The sequence below is a fragment of the Rhinolophus hipposideros genome (assembly GCF_964194185.1).
Source record: "Rhinolophus hipposideros genome assembly, chromosome: 18".
In the NCBI taxonomy this organism is placed as follows: domain Eukaryota; kingdom Metazoa; phylum Chordata; class Mammalia; order Chiroptera; family Rhinolophidae; genus Rhinolophus; species Rhinolophus hipposideros.
This window is the reverse complement of record NC_138064.1, coordinates 28,683,955-28,700,985: the sequence shown is the minus strand read 5'-3', so window position 1 is coordinate 28,700,985 and position 17,031 is coordinate 28,683,955.

Sequence of the window (17,031 nt, the reverse complement as noted above, 5' to 3'; positions counted from 1 at the left end):
TAGTTGACATGTTTTTGGAAAGACCGGATGGTTAGCCTCTTACCTGACAGAAATGAATGCAGCTCCAGGTAATGGCAGTATTCAGTGCTCAGTGAGCTCCTGACCTGCATCTCGGGGGCGGTAGGGAGTCTGATGGGATCAGATTTCCACAGCTTGGTTTCCTCTTGACATTTAATTTACACACTTTCCATCACGAGGTAAGAAGCTAGATGTCTAAAGTTCCCAGGTCTTTGTACTGCTCCCAAATATGAGCACCTTAAAAAGAGAAAACGTCATTTTTTTATACCTAAGAATTATTTGTAGAAATAAGTTTGTGTGGTGAAATCACCTCAGAGGAAGATGCATATTTCTTGCAATGAAAGCTACAGCAAAAAAAATTAATTAATTAAAAAATTAATTTATACCCTTTTTATTTATGTTTATATTCAGGGTAAGAGGGAGAAAAGCTTTATAGGACAAAGCAGTGTTGATGTTATGCCCAGCTATCCAAACAGGGTCATGATAGGCCACATAGTGTCCTGAAAGCGAAAACAAACCACTTGGAGAAATAATTTACCAGCAGAGTATTCACTTCCGAAGCACTTCTCATCAGAGAGATTGATAAGATTTGACCTTAAATCGAACTTAAAAATGACTATTCAGTATCTGTTTTGGACTGAAAAAAAGTAAAATACAACTTTTCAATGGTGAGATCTGTTGACCATCTTCTTGATGATACTACATAATTTAGGCAGGAAACTATCTTACACAAGTTACAAGTTCCACTCCAAGTGACTGTGAAAGAAAAGTGGAATTCTCAGCCCCATCTCTGGTTGACTGAATCACATAATAACCTTAATGTATTAACATCCCTGAGAGGCAAGTCAGTATATCAGTATTTGCAATATCAAACCTAAGGAACAAGGAGGAGCATGTTAAGTCTAAGAACTTACATATGTTTAACCTTAACACTAGCTAGAAAGTCACTTGAAGTTTATGTATGAATACTGCAAAATGAGGGCTTATTGCCATGCTCCACCCCTCCGTGCAAGACCCCTGAAGTTCCGTTACCCCCCAGCCCCCATGCCCCTACTGTTCTCTATGACCAACTTCTACCTTCTACCCCTTCTTTGGTGCTCAGTCTTTTTTCCACTGGACACACTCCTTTGGTGAACTCAGGGGTCTTTGGAGCTGCAGGAGCTGTATGAAGGTGGGCCCCTTAACTCATGTGGACTCAATCTGAATGCTGCAGTCTAGCCCCACAGTTCCAGCTATCGAAAGAGCGTCTCCTTGACCACCTCAGGGATACTGTGGATGCCTGATCATGGCATTGTACACCAGAAGCTAAACATTAATGAATGCCAACTATAATTTTATATATATAATGTGATGGCTCAGTGTGAGGTCGGAGGGATAGTGGATGGGGGGAAGGGGGTTCACAGTGTGAGGGATATAAATGATGAACGTCTAAGTATTACCTTGTCTTGTACACCTGAAACTAATACATTAAAAAAAATTAAAATAAAATAAAAAATAAATAAAAGAAAGAGCATCTCCTTTCAGACATGTTGTCTCATCTCAACTTCAGTGATTAGATGGAAAGAAGACCCTATCGTTGTCCCCTGTTGTACCAAATCAGCCCTCCTTTTTACACTCCTATTCCCCATAAGACAAAGACTGGAATTCTGTGTCCTGAAGTTTTCTGTTGGTGGAGATCAGACAGCCACGCCAGGTAAATGAATTTCTTTTGAAATAGGATTCTGATGGCAAGGAAACAAAACTAAGTATGCTAGACTTTCAGTACCCCTCCAGCTATAGACCAGGTGTCAACCAACTACTGCACATGGCTCAAATCCACCCCATGCCTATTTTTGTAAATAAAATTTTACTGCAACAAAGGCACACTCATTCACTTATGTAATGGTTAAGTTTCAGGGGAAGTTACAAGCGAATACTTGACTGCAGGGGATTGACGCTCCTAACCTCCCTGTAGGTCAAGATCAGCTGTGTTGCCTGTGGCTAGTTGCAGTAAGATGGCAGAGTTAGTTACAACAGTCTGGTCCACAGTGCTTAAAATGTTTACTGACTGGTCCTTGACAGAAAACGTTTGCTGACCTCTGTTGTAGAGCAAAGAGCAAACTAGATATAAGTAACTTGCATCTTGCATGAGGTTGTTTTTAAAATATGTCTACAAATTCTTGGATCCTCCTCCTTTCAAGAGGCAGACCTTATTCATTCTCCCCTGAAGTGTGGGCTGGACCTTTTTTATGAACAGAATATCACAGAAGTGATGGGTTGTCACAAGATGAGGTCATAAAAAGAGTCTTCTGTCTTGGGGTGTGCACTTTCTTGGGTCACTTGCTATGGGGGAAGCTATATTATGAAGGTACTTAGGAAGACGATAGACACACGTGGCAAATAGTGGAGTCCTCTGGCCACCAGCTGGCAAGGAACTGACGCCGCCTGCCAGCAACCATATGAGTGAGTTTGGAAATAGGTCCTCCAGCCCCCATTGAGAGGTGAGGTGACTGCAACCTCTTGAGAGACCTCCAGCCAAACCCAGCTAAACTACCTCTGGATCTCTGACCCCCAGAAACTATGTGAGGTAATCAGTGTTTGTTATTTTAAGGTGCTAAGTTTTGGGGTACTTTGTTACATAGGGTTAGAGAACTAATAGGATACAGAAGTTGCCCTCTATGCCAACCCCACCCCACACACACATGCATACAGACATACGTGTACCCATTACTGCCACCATCATCACCTAGAGCCTTGTTATATCCTTCTGTACTCTGGGACCATAAAATGAGGCTTGCCTTGTTAGAGTAGACACATTTCTTGAGAAAAGCCCTTTTGGACTAGATCCAAGACAAAGCTTTCTCGTGCAAAAGTTTCTTATTCGAACAATTCACATGATATTAAGTCTACTGTGTGTGCCTAAAAGTTGACTGACACTAAACCATCTTACCCAAGACACTGTGACCGTGGGGGAGGTGGGAATTAAATCCTTGCAGAAAAGGATTCCCTGTGGAAAAAGATGCAAGAAGGGATGGAACAAGTGATGAGTTTTTTAAATGGGGAAAGAAAGAAAAGCAGAATCTCAGGAAAATGAAAAATGTTTCCACCTTGAATGTCTTTGTTTTTCTCCCCTTTAGCTGACAGGAGGCTGGTGACCCATTGGTTCTAAAAGGGCCTATTCCATTCCATAGGATTTTGCATCTTTCAAAGAGGAGATGAAAAATAAATTTTTCAAAGGTTCCAGATCAGTTTGGTGATGCCCCCCTCATTCAAAACAGCCATTTTCTTAACACTAAGAATTTGAACAATAAGGTCATTTTTCCTCCAAAAGATTTTCTGATAACAAGGAATGGGTTCCCTTTCACACTACAAATTCTACTCAAGTCTTGGCATCAGTTTTAAGTGTGACTTTGATGACATTCCTTTAGCCAGAATTGGGTATGACCCTGCAGGCAATGGATGTTATTTCAAACCACTGTCTGGAAGCTAGCTGGATAAAAGGTGGATGTAGGGCTCCACAAGGACTTGCCAAATGGGGAGAAGGGTTCATGTTGGAAAGTCAAACCTTTTCTCAGGTTTTCTATTCCACTTTGTAAAGGAAAAGGGTTATACTCAAGGGACAGAAGTTAACAAAGGACACTGCTCATGTGCTTCAACAAACAGCCTGCCATTTTTCATATGGACTGAAATCAAGGCAAACAGGGTAATCTTAACTCATTCTTCATTCATCTGCCCGTTTGATTACAGACAAACACTTGGTGTGGTCTCTCCTGCTTCCCTTCCTAATGACCACCCCTGGAGCTTTGTATGCAGAACCTATTCCTCTTTGAATCCCTGACCCCTTCTCCTGATCACTCCCCTATATCTGTGACCATTGCAGCAGGTCCTGCGGGGGGTGCGGGGGAAGAGGTAGGGGAAGGAGGCTCAAGATGGTTACAACTGGGGGACAGGGTCTGTGGGTGAGAAGAGGGAAGTGCTGAGGCAAGCCTTCCTTCACAATAGCTATATGCCTTTTTGAAATACTTGATTTTTTTAAATCAATGAGCATGTATGAAGGTCGGACAATTAAGTTCACAAATTCATCCTAGGAAAAGTGCTACATACCTCATTGCTGAATATCACTATGGTCACCTTCGAAGTACTCCCCTTGGAAAGTTATGCACTGATGCCAGTACCTAGTCCACCCTTCAAAGCAATTTTGGAACTCTTTTTTTCTGGAATGGCCATCAGAGCTGTCATCGTATTACCTTTGATGTCCTGAATGTCATCAAAATGTCTTCCTTTCAATATTTCCTTTATCTTTGGGTAAAGAAAGAAGTCATTGGAGGCCAGATCAGGTGAGTAGGGAGGGTGTTCCAATACAGTTATTTGTTTACTGGCTAAAAATTTCCTCACAGACAGTGCCATGTGAGCTGGTGCATTGTCGTGATGCAAGAGCCATGAATTGTTGGCAAAAAGTTCAGGTCATCGAACGTTTTCACACAGCTTTTTCAGCACTTCCAAATAGTAAACCTGCTTAACTGTCCAGTTGGTACAAATTCATAATGAATAATCCCTCTGATATCAAAAAAAGCTTAGCAACATTGTTGTAGCAAGTTCACGACCTTAATTGTCAAACCTTCTATTCCTTTTGTAATGTTTTCTAAAAGAAGACAAGGAAACACTATGACCTTCATTCTGCAGAGTTGTTGGCAGTCCCCTTCCCTCTGTTTGCACCATCTTCTTAACCTTCCACCCATCCATCCATACAGTTTGCAGCACAAAGTGGATATGACTGAACTGACTGCATTACAGATCTCTAATATAAAGACAAAGTGAAATTCAAAGAAACTGATCAATAGGAAAATAAATGTTTAATATCATTAGTCATCAAAACAATGCAAATGAAAGTAATTTGTTGCCTTTAAAATGGTAAAGATTAAAAAAAAAGGATAATATTCAGTGCTAAGGAGGTGGCCAAGGTATGGTCACTCTCATATTTACTATTAGAAGAATAAATTGATACATCCTTTCTGAACAAGAATGTGTCAGCTCTTATACCAAGTGGCAAAAAGCAGGTCACAACAGTGATCCCTTGGTTTTGTTTAAAAAAAAATATATATATACATACATACACACACACACATATATATATATATATAAAATGTACAAAAACTAATAGTGGTTATATTTAGGGTATGGATAATGTGTCTTTAACATTTGCATTTGTTTTTCTAAGTTTTTTCTAGCAGCACCTGCTAACCTTATAATTTGGGAGAAAATATATGTTAATTTCTATATATCAATGAGGGGGATCAGAGAGGAATGGAAGGAAATGATAGTAAAGGATTCAGTTTCAGTGGAAATGAGCAGCAGATCTCTTAAAATCAAGGTGGCTTGAGAGAAGGCTTCACAGAAAGAACTTTATCTCAGTGAGAGAACATAAGCATGACATACAGTTTTAGGCCTTTTCCTCTTTCCCTGAAAAAATGGTCCCAACACCCTCATACGCTAAGGTAAACAGTATTCAATTATTTAAGCCTGGAATGGAGTTGGGGGTGCACTTGGGGCGGGCTGGGGTTTTATTCAGAAGACAGAGCATTCCCTGTCTTGTGTGGCCCACACCATCAGCCCTCCACTCAGTTGAGATGGATTTATGACATGGGCACCGGAGAGCCAAGAAATCTGTCATTTACGCCTCTTGAACTGCCTCATCTAGAAAATTGAAAAGAACCTCCTGTCCCAAACAAACTGTAGAAGCCTAAAAATGGCCAAGAGATTCTTCTGGAAGGTGATTCCTATTTCCCAGTGCATTCCTCACGGAGGGCTGTTTCATCCAGGTTGTCTGAAGTGAGTGCGGGCGAGATGGACATTGACCAGCTTTGCATTGGAGAAGACTGGGCTTCAAGGCACTAGACGAGCTACGGAAGATTCCTTGGCTTGAGCATCACTGGTTGTGGGAGAACTTGGCTCCTCCTATGAGTCTTTGACTCTATAGCTGCCATAAGCTGATGGGGCAGCTTGGGGACTCAGATGTTTGCTTATTTCTCCTTCCTGGCAAGTTGCCGTCCCTTACTCACCAAACTGAGTCTCAGCACCTTGCCATGGGTGATTGTGGTCAGCTTGCAGGCCACACGTGGTAGAACCATGTCCCTCTCACATTCTGGAACCCAGAGACAGTGGCATAAGGGAAATGCTTCAGGTTTGGCACTGGACAGGAGTGAGTGAGGGCCTGTGCGCCTGGACATCTTTATGTGTGAAATAGTGATAAGTCTTAGCTCGGGCTGCCATAACAAAATACCACAGGCTGGGTGACTTAACCAAAATTTATTTCTGATGGTTCTAGAAGCGCCCAAGTCCCAAATCAAGGACCTGCAGAGTTCGATTTCTAGTAAAGACTTTCTTTCTGGCTTGCAGATGGCTGCTTTGTCCTCACATGCTTGTCCTCGGCACCATGGTGTCTCTTCTATGACACTAATTCTATTGAATCAGGGCGCCACCCTTAGGACCTCTTTGTATCTTAATTACCTCCCAAGGACTTATTTCCAAATACAGTCACATTGGAGGTTAGGGCTTCAATGTATGAATCTTTGGAGAGACACAATTCAGTGCATACCAAATACCTACTTCCATTAGGCAAATGCAAATTAAAACCACAATGAAATACAATTTCACACCCACTAGAAGGGCCTTAATCAAAAAAGACAAATAATTGCAAGTATTGGTGAGGACGTGAAGAAATTGAACTCTCATATACTACTGGTAGCAATGTAAAATGGAGTAACCACTTTGGAAAACAGTCTGGAAGTTCCTCAAAAGGTTAAGCATAGAGTTACCATATGACTAGCAATTTCATACCTAGGTAGAAACCTAAGACAATAGGAACATATGCCCACACAAAAACTTGTACACAAATGTACATAGCAGCATTATTCAGAAGAGCCAAAAAGTGGAGACCATTCAATGTCCATCAATTGAAGACTGGATAAATAAAACCTGTCATATCCTTACAACTGAGTGTTATTCTGCAATAAAATGTACTGATATATGCCACAACATGAATAAGTCTTAAAAATATTATAAGTGAAAGAAGACCATCACAAAGGAGCACATATTATATGATTCCACCCTAATGAACTGCCCATTATAGGCAAATTTGTAAAGACAGAAAGTAGATTAGGGGTTGTGAGGGTCTGGGGTAGGGTGGAATGGGGAGTCACTGCTCATGGGTACAGAGTTTTTTTGAGGGTTATATATGTCCTGGCCCTAGATAATGGTAATGGTTGTATAACCTTGTGAATATACCAAAAACCACTGGCTCATACACTATACAGGGGTGAGTTTTACGGTATGTGAATTATAACTCAACTTAAAAAAAGCTCACACCTATCCCCCCAAAATCCTATTTGGTAGTTAAGAGGATGAAAGGGGCCAATGTGCACATAGATAGGGCCTGGCAGAGAGTACCCCATGGTAACAGCTGGTTTGATTTCCATAGTCCGTGAAGAGTCAGAGAAAAGGAAGGGAGTACAGCTTGAAGCATGTCAAACATGGTTACATGAGCCTAAAATCTGTGTCATGCAGGGTCTCTGGTCCCACTCCCCGCACACAGTAACGCAGGATATGGTGAGGCTGAAAAGGAACAATAACAGAGCCATAGACAGGGGAGTCACACCACTATATTCTTGCTGGGGGCTGGTTAAGACACAAAAGCAAACATCCTCCAGTACCCCAACGAGGGGTCTTCCTGTACCCCCATCTCGCTGGCGATGGGTGGAAAACAGGAAGTAGGATCAACACGATCTGCAATTCACGGGCCGTTTCTCTGCCAACCAACCCACACCCTAGTGTAGCCACAACAGTTATATTAGTGGCTAATGATTAACCGGTGACAGCTGATGGCCATCCAGCCACAGTGGGTGGCCATCTGATTACAGGTGATGGCCATCTAATAACCGAGCCAGCACCTTTCTATGTGAGGCCAAGAGCCTGTAAACTGCTCTCTGGGGCTCTGTCCCCACACTCTGCTTCTGAGGTCCTCAAGGTCAGTCCCTGGTCCTACCTCCTCCCCCTGACATCCACTGCCCGTCATTTGCACCTTTCCTTGTTCTCTGTAGGTGGGCCAGGCAGGCCCCCACTAGCCGGGGTACCCATGTGAGGGGCCCAAGTGAGAGTCTCCGAACTTGTCCTCCAACACACCTCCCTGTCTACCCTGCTCTCTGGCTCTCCTCACACTCCCACACCCGGAAAACAAAGCCAGAAGACCTGGACGCTTCAGGCTTCAGCCTGGGCCCACTCCTGTCTTTTCTAGGTGCTTTGTCTTTAACCAAGGACTTGCTTTATAGGTCAGAAAACCCAGCCTACTTGGCCCTGAGCTTTTCTCACCACAGGCTTACCATTGAAGCCCAACACACAGAAGCAAGGAGTCCCCCAGGGCTGGTTCTGAGGGCAGGTAACAGATGGGTGGCAGACTGCAGGTAGCAAGAGCTCAGGTAGTGTGTCATCAGATTTGTTCTCTCCCTGCTAGCTTCTTCCTTTCCAGCTGGAGCCAAAGTCACAGCTCACCCAGGATGGCAGCTCCTATTGGCAGGATAAAAATACCCCTCAATTTGACTGCTGAGGCTCTTGCATGGCCAACTCAGCCATTCAGGGCAAGGAGAGAGGAAACAGTACATACTGAATGGCTGTGAATTCGCTACAGGGAAAGGTGGCCAGAGGAAGCTCCCGCTTTCTTACCCATGGAGGAAGCAGGCTTCCAGTGCTCATAGGAAGTTCTAGTCTCATTGGTGTCTCTGCATCAGTATGAAACCTATGATCCGCACGAACATTTCTGACTTTTATTGCTCATTGACCTTTTGAGAATTGATGGAAGCTCTAGATCCTTTCCTCAGGAAGAAAAAGAAAACAAATCCACCGAGGTACATTTCCACACAAATACCTGCATATCAGCAGACGTACAGAACTCTTGAAGCTCAGAGGTCCATAAATCCCTAGACCAGAATCAAGTTTATTACAGAGCAGAAAGAGTAGATAACCGAGCCATTGGAAATAGCAGTGAACGGCTAGCAGAGAACGGAAGCAAGTGTGTTGATCTGTCAGCCCTGAGAATGCCTTCTGTTTGCAACAGACCTGTAAGAGCAACAGACCTCGAGGCCCTGAAGTTCGGGGCCAGAAATACTAGTGAGGACACATCTCGGACCAAAATCAATAAAGGAAGTGGCTGAAGAAGGAAATGGCTAAAGAAGGAAGTCCAGAGCTGACATCTAACCCAGCCTCTACTGATGCGGCCTTTCTAAAATCAGTTACCACCTCCCTGGTTGGCAGATGAGACCCGGGTGCAGGCCTCGGTTGGGTTTCAGAGGTTTCCTAAGCACTTCCAGTCAGCTCTCTGCTAGCGCAAGCCACGAAGAAGTTGGCGACCCTAATGCCAAGGCCAGCAATTGTCCCACATGAGTGAGGTCTCAGGGGCCGAATCCTAGCAGTAGAAGTGCTACAAGCATGTCAGGCAACAGGAGCTGGGGGACGGGATGGGGAGTAGGGGGTACTGCAGGAAGAGATTTGATAGAGAGTCTGCAGGGCCCCAGAAATCGATTGAGGTTAATCGTGCTCTCCAGGAAGACACTGGTTCGATGAGTGTGGCCAAATGCTTGAGAACTCTGGAGCAAGCATGTGGGCACATTGAAACAGGTCAGTTTCCTACCCATTAATGATCAGAAGGGAGGGCATAGGTATTTCTTTTGTATTAAAGCCCCAAAATACTATTTTCAGAGGAAAGTACAAAGAGGTACAAGGAATCAAAGTTTCAACGAGCAGCAGGCGAGAAACGACACTCATGCTGACAGAGCAACGCGGCTGTCCCCATGGTCTGGCCACCACCAGCATCTTCCGTCCTGTACCGCGTCCAGTCCACAGCTCTCTGCTTCTGCTTGCTCAGCCTTTGTCATTACTTAAGGCTCGCATAGCTTTATGATAACTGTGCATTGTTTCTTTCCATTTTGATGTCTGCTCTTTTATCATTGACACGTTGTTTCATATCATCACCAGTTCAGAATCAAAGGAGGGAAAAGCTGATAAACGCTTGACTCCTTTCTGGGCAGAACGTTAGTTTGCCAGGAGGGCATGAACTTCCTGAGCTGGTCAGCTGAGAACAGGAGATTATGTGGCCCACAGCATGACTTCCCAGCCTAACACCATGTCTCTCCTAGAAGAATGGGAGCCAGGACTGCGTCGAAGGCGGGCATGGGTGTGACAGGCAGTTTGCGTGTTGGTCTATGTCAGCACATTCATGTGGGATTTTTCCTCCCATGAGGAGGAAGAAGACAGACCTGGCAGTATTATAAGACCTTTGTTTACTAAAAGGAAAACAACCCACAAAACCCCCCTCCTATAATGCATACATATTTTCTTCTTTCCTTTGAAGGAACTAGATTTTATTATAAGGTTTTCAAAGTCAACTTTAAAGACCAACAGCCTTCTTAAGATGGACATAGCAGCTCTCATGAAGGATTCCGTCCACCCGGTTCCATCACCCAGTACCTGGCAGTGAGACACGTGACCATTTCTGGCCAATGGGTTGAGTGCCATTCCTTGGATAATGTATGGCGCCGTCGATGTGTGATGCCCCAGCTCCACCTCTCCTTGCTGCAGTGACTGAGGAGCTCGTGTGTCATGTGATCCGGTATAAGCTGCATTAGCACGAGTCGAGGGCTTGAGGGCTCGAGCCTCTCTGACCCACATTGGAAATAGAGCATAGGTGAGAACGGGGGAAATCTTCCTTGTTATAAGCCACTGAGATTTGGTGGTGGTTGTTGCTGAAGCATAATCTGGCCTATCCTGACTTCACCACAGGTGGGTGCTGGTCGACATCGGGAAAACATCCCTGTGAATGCCGTTGTCTTCTTTGGAGCTTCGAGTCGATCAGACGCATGAATCTGCAACTCAGCCTGAGTCTCTCTGCGTCTGCTGATGTCTCGGGGTCTCTCCTTCCCTGTAGTATGGAATCCCTTGATGGAGGATCCAGCATCCAATTTTTCTTCTTCCTTTTCTTTAAAGCCATACTTATTGAGGCCTCATTTACATATGAGATCTGACAGTTAAGTTTGCGAACTCGTTGCAACCATCTTGCTAACGTTTTTTGATATCAGACAGATTATTCATTATGAATTTGTACCCACTGGACAAACAGTTACCCAAGTTTACTATTTGGAAGTGCTGAAAAGGCTGCGTGAAAAAGTTAAGACGACCCGAACTTGTCACCAATTCATGGCTCTTGCATCACGACAATGCACCAGCTCACATGGCACTGTCTGTGAGGGAGTTTGTAGCCAGTAGACAAATAACGGTATTGGAACACCCTCCCTACTCACCTGACCTGGCCCCCAGTGACTTCTTTCTTTACCTGAAGATAAAGGAAATTTTGAAAGGAAGACATTTTGATGACATTCAGGACATCAAAGGTAATACGATGACAGCTCTGATGGTCATTCCAGAAAAAGAGTTCCAAAATTGCTTTGAAGGGTGGACTAGGTGCTGGCATCAGTGCATAGCTTCACAAGGGGAGTACTTCGGAGGTGACCATAGTGATACCAGCAATGAGGTATGTAGCACTTTTTCTAGGATGAATTCGCAAAATCAATTGTCAGACCTCATACAGTAAAATTCATCCTTTTTTGTGTATGGTTCTATGGATTTTGACAAATGCATACAGTAGTATGACCACAAACACAATCAATTTATAGGAAAGTTCCAACACCCCCCAAAATTTTCTTGTGTCCGTTGGAGTCAACCCCTCCCGCAACCTTAGCCCCTGGCAATCGCTCATGTGATACCTGTCCTTATAGGTTTGCATTTTCCAAAATGGCACACAAGTGGAACCACACAGCATGTAGCCTTTAAAATAAAAAAACCTTTTTACTTTGGAATACTTTTAGATTGACAGAAAAGTTGCAAAGATAGTACAAAGTTCCTTACCCAGCTTTCCCTAATGTTACCGTCGTATGTAACCATAGGACAGTTGTCAAAATGACATTAACAGTGACACAATACTGTTAAATAAATTAAACTTTATTTGGATTTCATCCATTTTTTTTACTACCGTTCTTTTTCTGTTCCAGGATCCAGTTCCAGATCCCACATAGCACTAAGTTTTCATGGCTCTTTAATTCCTCCCCATCTGTGGTGACTTCTTAGTCTTTTCTTGTTTTTCTTGACTTTCACACTCTTGACGCGTACTGGTCAGGTATTTTGTAGAATGTCCCTCAATTTGAGTTGGTTTGCTATTTTCCTTATGACTAGGCTGGGTTATGAATTTGGCAAAGAATACTACAGAGGTGAAGTTCCCTGTATTGCATCCTGTTGGGGTACATGATATCGACACGACTAATCACGTTGCATGAATAGTTTGTTCATGTTCACTGAGAAATAAGGTTCCATTGCATGTCTGTACCACAGTTTGTTTATCCATTCACTAGGTGAAGGATATTTGGATTGTTTCCAGTTTGGGGAGACATGAATAAAATTGCTACAAATACAAGTTTTTATGTGAATGTGATTTTTTCTTCTCTAGGGTGAATTCTTAGGCGTAGGATTGCTGGGCTGTACGGTACGTGTCTGTTTAACTTCCTGTGAAACTGCCAAATTGTTTTCCAAAGTGACTGTTCCACTTTGCTTTCCCATCAGCAACATGCAAGAGTGCCAATTGCTCTGCATCCCTGTTTCTTTTGATCCATGTTCTAGTTAGTGGTTAGTCTTAAAAAAAAAAAAAAAAAAAAAAAAAAACCTTTAAGATTGGCACATTTCAAGCGTGTCCCTTTGTCTGGCAGAGAATCCACTTCATTTCTCATCTCTGCATGGAATTTTGCCCAACTTTATGGAAAAATCAGGGGCAGCTTATTCATAAGATTTTCTAGTTCCATCCTCCTACCTTCCTCCATTCCCATGATGTTTAGGAATGAGTTAATAAATGATGGGGGCAGAAGATGGGGCTTGAAGAGTTTTATGGAAGGTTGTGGGGAGGGAGAAGCCTCCCACTCCTACCTCAGTAGCACTTATCAAATAAGGGACTTTCTGTGACACTAGCCCCCATACTTGTGTGCTGCAGTGTGCAGGCACAATATTAAGTCACTCAGTCCTTGTAATAGCTCCATGAGGCAAGGAATGCTGCTATCCCTATTATATGGATGAGAAAACGGAAGCTCACGGAGGGTTTATGACTCAAAGCTGGTGGGCCCTCGGCCTGACCACAGATTTGTTCAACTTCAGAACCCAAACTCTTAACAACTGCCCTATATTACTGTCCTAAATTCTATCCCCAAAGGGTACATTTAATAATTAGCTTAAAAAAAAAAAAGAAAAGGTGTTGGGAGGAGAGAAAAGAGGGATTGGTTCTTGAAGGAGTATTGCATGTCTTTGAATTCTTTTCTTCGTCTTTCAGTTTTTAGCAAAACTTAAAGTAAAAGAAGCCTTGCCTTAGAGTCAGAGAACGGGAATTCTAGTCCTGGTTTTCCACTAACTTATAGTTTGGGTTTTGTTTTCTCCTGTATCTTTTTGTTTTTGTTTTGTTTCGTTTTCCTTCCTTGGGTTCGTTGGTTTCCTCATCTGGATATGAGCAGATTGGATGCAAAGAGCTCTATGACCCTTTCTGAATTCCTTGAAGTCAGTTATAGGAGAGCTGCAATCTAGGTGTCCTTGATGGCCCACTGAGGACACCCAAAACTTCCAGCCCCAGTGTCTGGAGGTGGCCTCAAAATGGGCCCCTATAGTGGGGTTTCTGGAAAACACTCCACGTCTCTAACCCACTGCACTCCATACCCCTCTGGAAAAACTATACAAGTGTCTCCTCAGAGTCGTTCCAGGGGATCGCTATTGCATTTTCCTGCCCAGAATCCATTCCCTCTTCCTCTAGTAACAGCACCCCAGTTTTCTCGTTTCTCCGTTCTTTGTTCCTGAGGGTCAAGTTTCAGGGATAGGCACATGCAAAGCTGGAGAAACAGCCGATTTTCCATCCCTACTCACTCTGATCCCAGGGGTTGACTGCTCAATTCCAAAACTTCGGCTGGAGACGCTGGTGGCCTTTGTGCCTCTTTATGAGAAGTATGTCAGAATAAAGCACCGCAGAGGGATTCAGCACTGGGAGCTGAAGAGGGGACAATTGATTTGAATATCACCTGAGCCCCTCGACCCAGCTCTGCCTGAAGTGTACACTTTTGTTATCTGAGCAACTAAATACAAGCCCCCCTTTTTTGTTGTTGAAATGAGTTTGATGTGAATTAGGCTTCAGTAATGATGGGTTCTTGACCTTTCTATTTTTCTCAGACATCATGCTCCCCTGGCGGGATTCCACAATCCTAGATAATCTTGATGATGATGATGACAAAGAGGAAGAGAAGAACAAGAAGAAAAAGGAAGGAGAAGGAGAATAAAAAGAAAGAAGATGGGGGGAAACTCTATAAGCCCCATGAAAGACAAGGTCTAATGCAGCGTTGGGAAATACGTAGCACTATTCCCACCTCTCCCTGCCCCATACCCATCATGAACATTCATTTTTCAGAATCCTTCTCAATGCAGAATTCTTGGCCGCCATTGCCAATCATTTCAGCTTGGCTCCAAGCTGAAATCTATTTTTCAGAAAAGCTAAAAAGACCTACATTACTGCACTGTGAGTGGTGCCAGTCAGTGGCCTGGGGAGACGGTTTAAATCAAAGCAAAGGATTAACTGCCGTGGCCTGTCTGGAGGACACTAGTTAATCACAAAGACAGCTGCAACTCTGGTACACTGGCAAAATCAGTAGTGCTAATAGTTAGCCGCAAGCCACTGCCAGGGTCAGTCCTTGGGGAGGGGTCTCTGCGAAAGCATGGAGTTCAGTTAGCTGGCTCCTGCAGCTGAAGCCTGGGCAGAAGGCAGGAGAGGTCTGGCAGATGCCACCTTGACCCAGATGGTTAGGCAGCCTCTCTTGCACCTCAGGGGTCTCAGGCCTGCCCCCACACCCAAAGGGAAGACTGGCCATAGCATAATGGGTGAGCCCCACTTACATACCGACTGGCAACTCAGGGTACCCTGGGCTGCCAACTCTGAGCAATCACGTTTGCTTGGGCATAAACCTCTGTCAAAAAGTGCTGGTTCTTTCTAAGTTGGTATATTTCTAATTCTGAAGCTGACGGATGCTTTTCGCACTCTCCCAGAACTCAAAATCAACTTGACATTTCTAAAATTACACTTTGAAGGCAATGAATCCATAACGTGCATCAAAGCCCATGCCAGCTGGGGGGGAAAGTAAGAAGGGAGGAAATAAAAATGTTTCTGGCTCCCTCCCTCAAATTTGAATATTTTTTATATATCTGCTGGGATAGGGGAAGAAAGAGAGGGCGACTTGGAGACCACCTAAAATGGCAGGAAAGTTTTCAGGGAGCAGGTGCTCTCTGAATTTCCCTGAGGGTTCCAGTACAATAGTGGTTCAGATGGGTCTCATGACATGAGATGAAAATGAGGGAGAAGCGAGACTTGGCATGAAAAGGGTGGGACATCTTTGTCTTCTTCATGCCAGAGACAGCCCGTCCACAGAGTCTGGGGAGGTGCCCCAGGGTAGCTCCCTGGCCTAGCCGGCACACAGGCTGCTTAAAAGAGAAGCAGGCAGCAGCTGCTTCTCCTTAAAGTGGAGAGGTGGCCGAGGAGCCGAGGAGGCTTTGTGTGAGCCTGGATCAAAACACGCCTATCAAGAGAGACCAAGAGCCTGGCCAAGTGGATTGCAGATGGGTAAAGCATTTGAATTTTTTTTTTTTTTTAACAAAAATGTAAAGAAAATTCAGGGAGAAAATGCCTCCATGTGCAATTCTTTCCTTTCACTTGTTGCAAAGCCTGTCCAACTACCACCATTCTCCTCTCCCCTTCATTCACAGGCCAACTTTAAAATGCAGCCTGTTAGTATTAAGTGATCCATTCAACATGGAAGTACCCTACACCCCCTTACACCCCCCCCCCCCGACTGAGCTCCCTGGGTCTCCAGCCTGGAGTCAGCCCCTCCTGATTCATCTCCTCTCTGAGGCTGCAAACAAACTGTGATCCAGGATGAAACTATGAGTCCTTAATCTGCATTCCACACAGAGCAGCTCCATTCAACAATCATTAATCCAGTGCTTGCAAGGTGACTGTGGGGACAGAGCCAGGAGGGCAGTTTCCAGGCTCTCGGCCTCTGGTGGAAAGGTGCTGGCTCAGGTAGTAAATGGCCATCAACTGTGATTGGATGGCCATCAGCTGTGGCTAGTTGGCCGTCAGCCGTAACCAGTGAGCCATTGGCCACTAATATAACTGCCGTGGCTATGCTAGCAGAAAAAATGGGGGCTAGCAAGAAGATGGTGGTTGAGCTAGCAAGAGCGGATTGCAGTTAGCACGGTGGACTATAGCTAGCAAGTGAGGTTCGTTGGCAGAGAAGCGGACGGCAGGCTGCAAATTGTGAGGCTACTACCTCCTGTGTCTCCAACCCAGCCAGCAGTGAGACTATAGTGGTGTGACTCCCCTATCTATGGCTCCGTGGGTGTTCCTTTTGAGCCTCACCATGTCCTGTGTTCTTATGTGGGGAGCGGGAGCAGAGACCCCGCATGACACCCTGCATGACTGTGACTCCAGAGTGCTGATGACTGGGGAGTCAGAGAAGAGTGGGGGAAATAGAGACCCTTTTATCTGGGGCTGCAACACTTAGTGGTAGGAGACGCATACAGCACGGGCCTTAGGACTGCCGGGCAGAGCGTGTGCATGTGCTCCTCAGGAGCCAGGGGAAGGGCAGGAAGGAAATTGTCAGGGAGAGATGCAGTCATTAGAGGAAAGCCACGGGCTACATTTGGAGAAGACCCTGTGGGGTCTGAGGAGGCTCTTAGAGAGTGGGTAGGGCTGTGAGGGTGGCTGACAATAAATGGGGGTGGTGGGGGAACAGGACATCCTGGGTGAAGTGGGCAGCAAATGCACAGGCCCAGAGACCAGAGGGGGGTTTACAGGCACAGCAAACCCTCCTGTGTGAGGGGGATACACAGGGGGCCCTGAGGCAGTATCTTGATCTCCCCAAA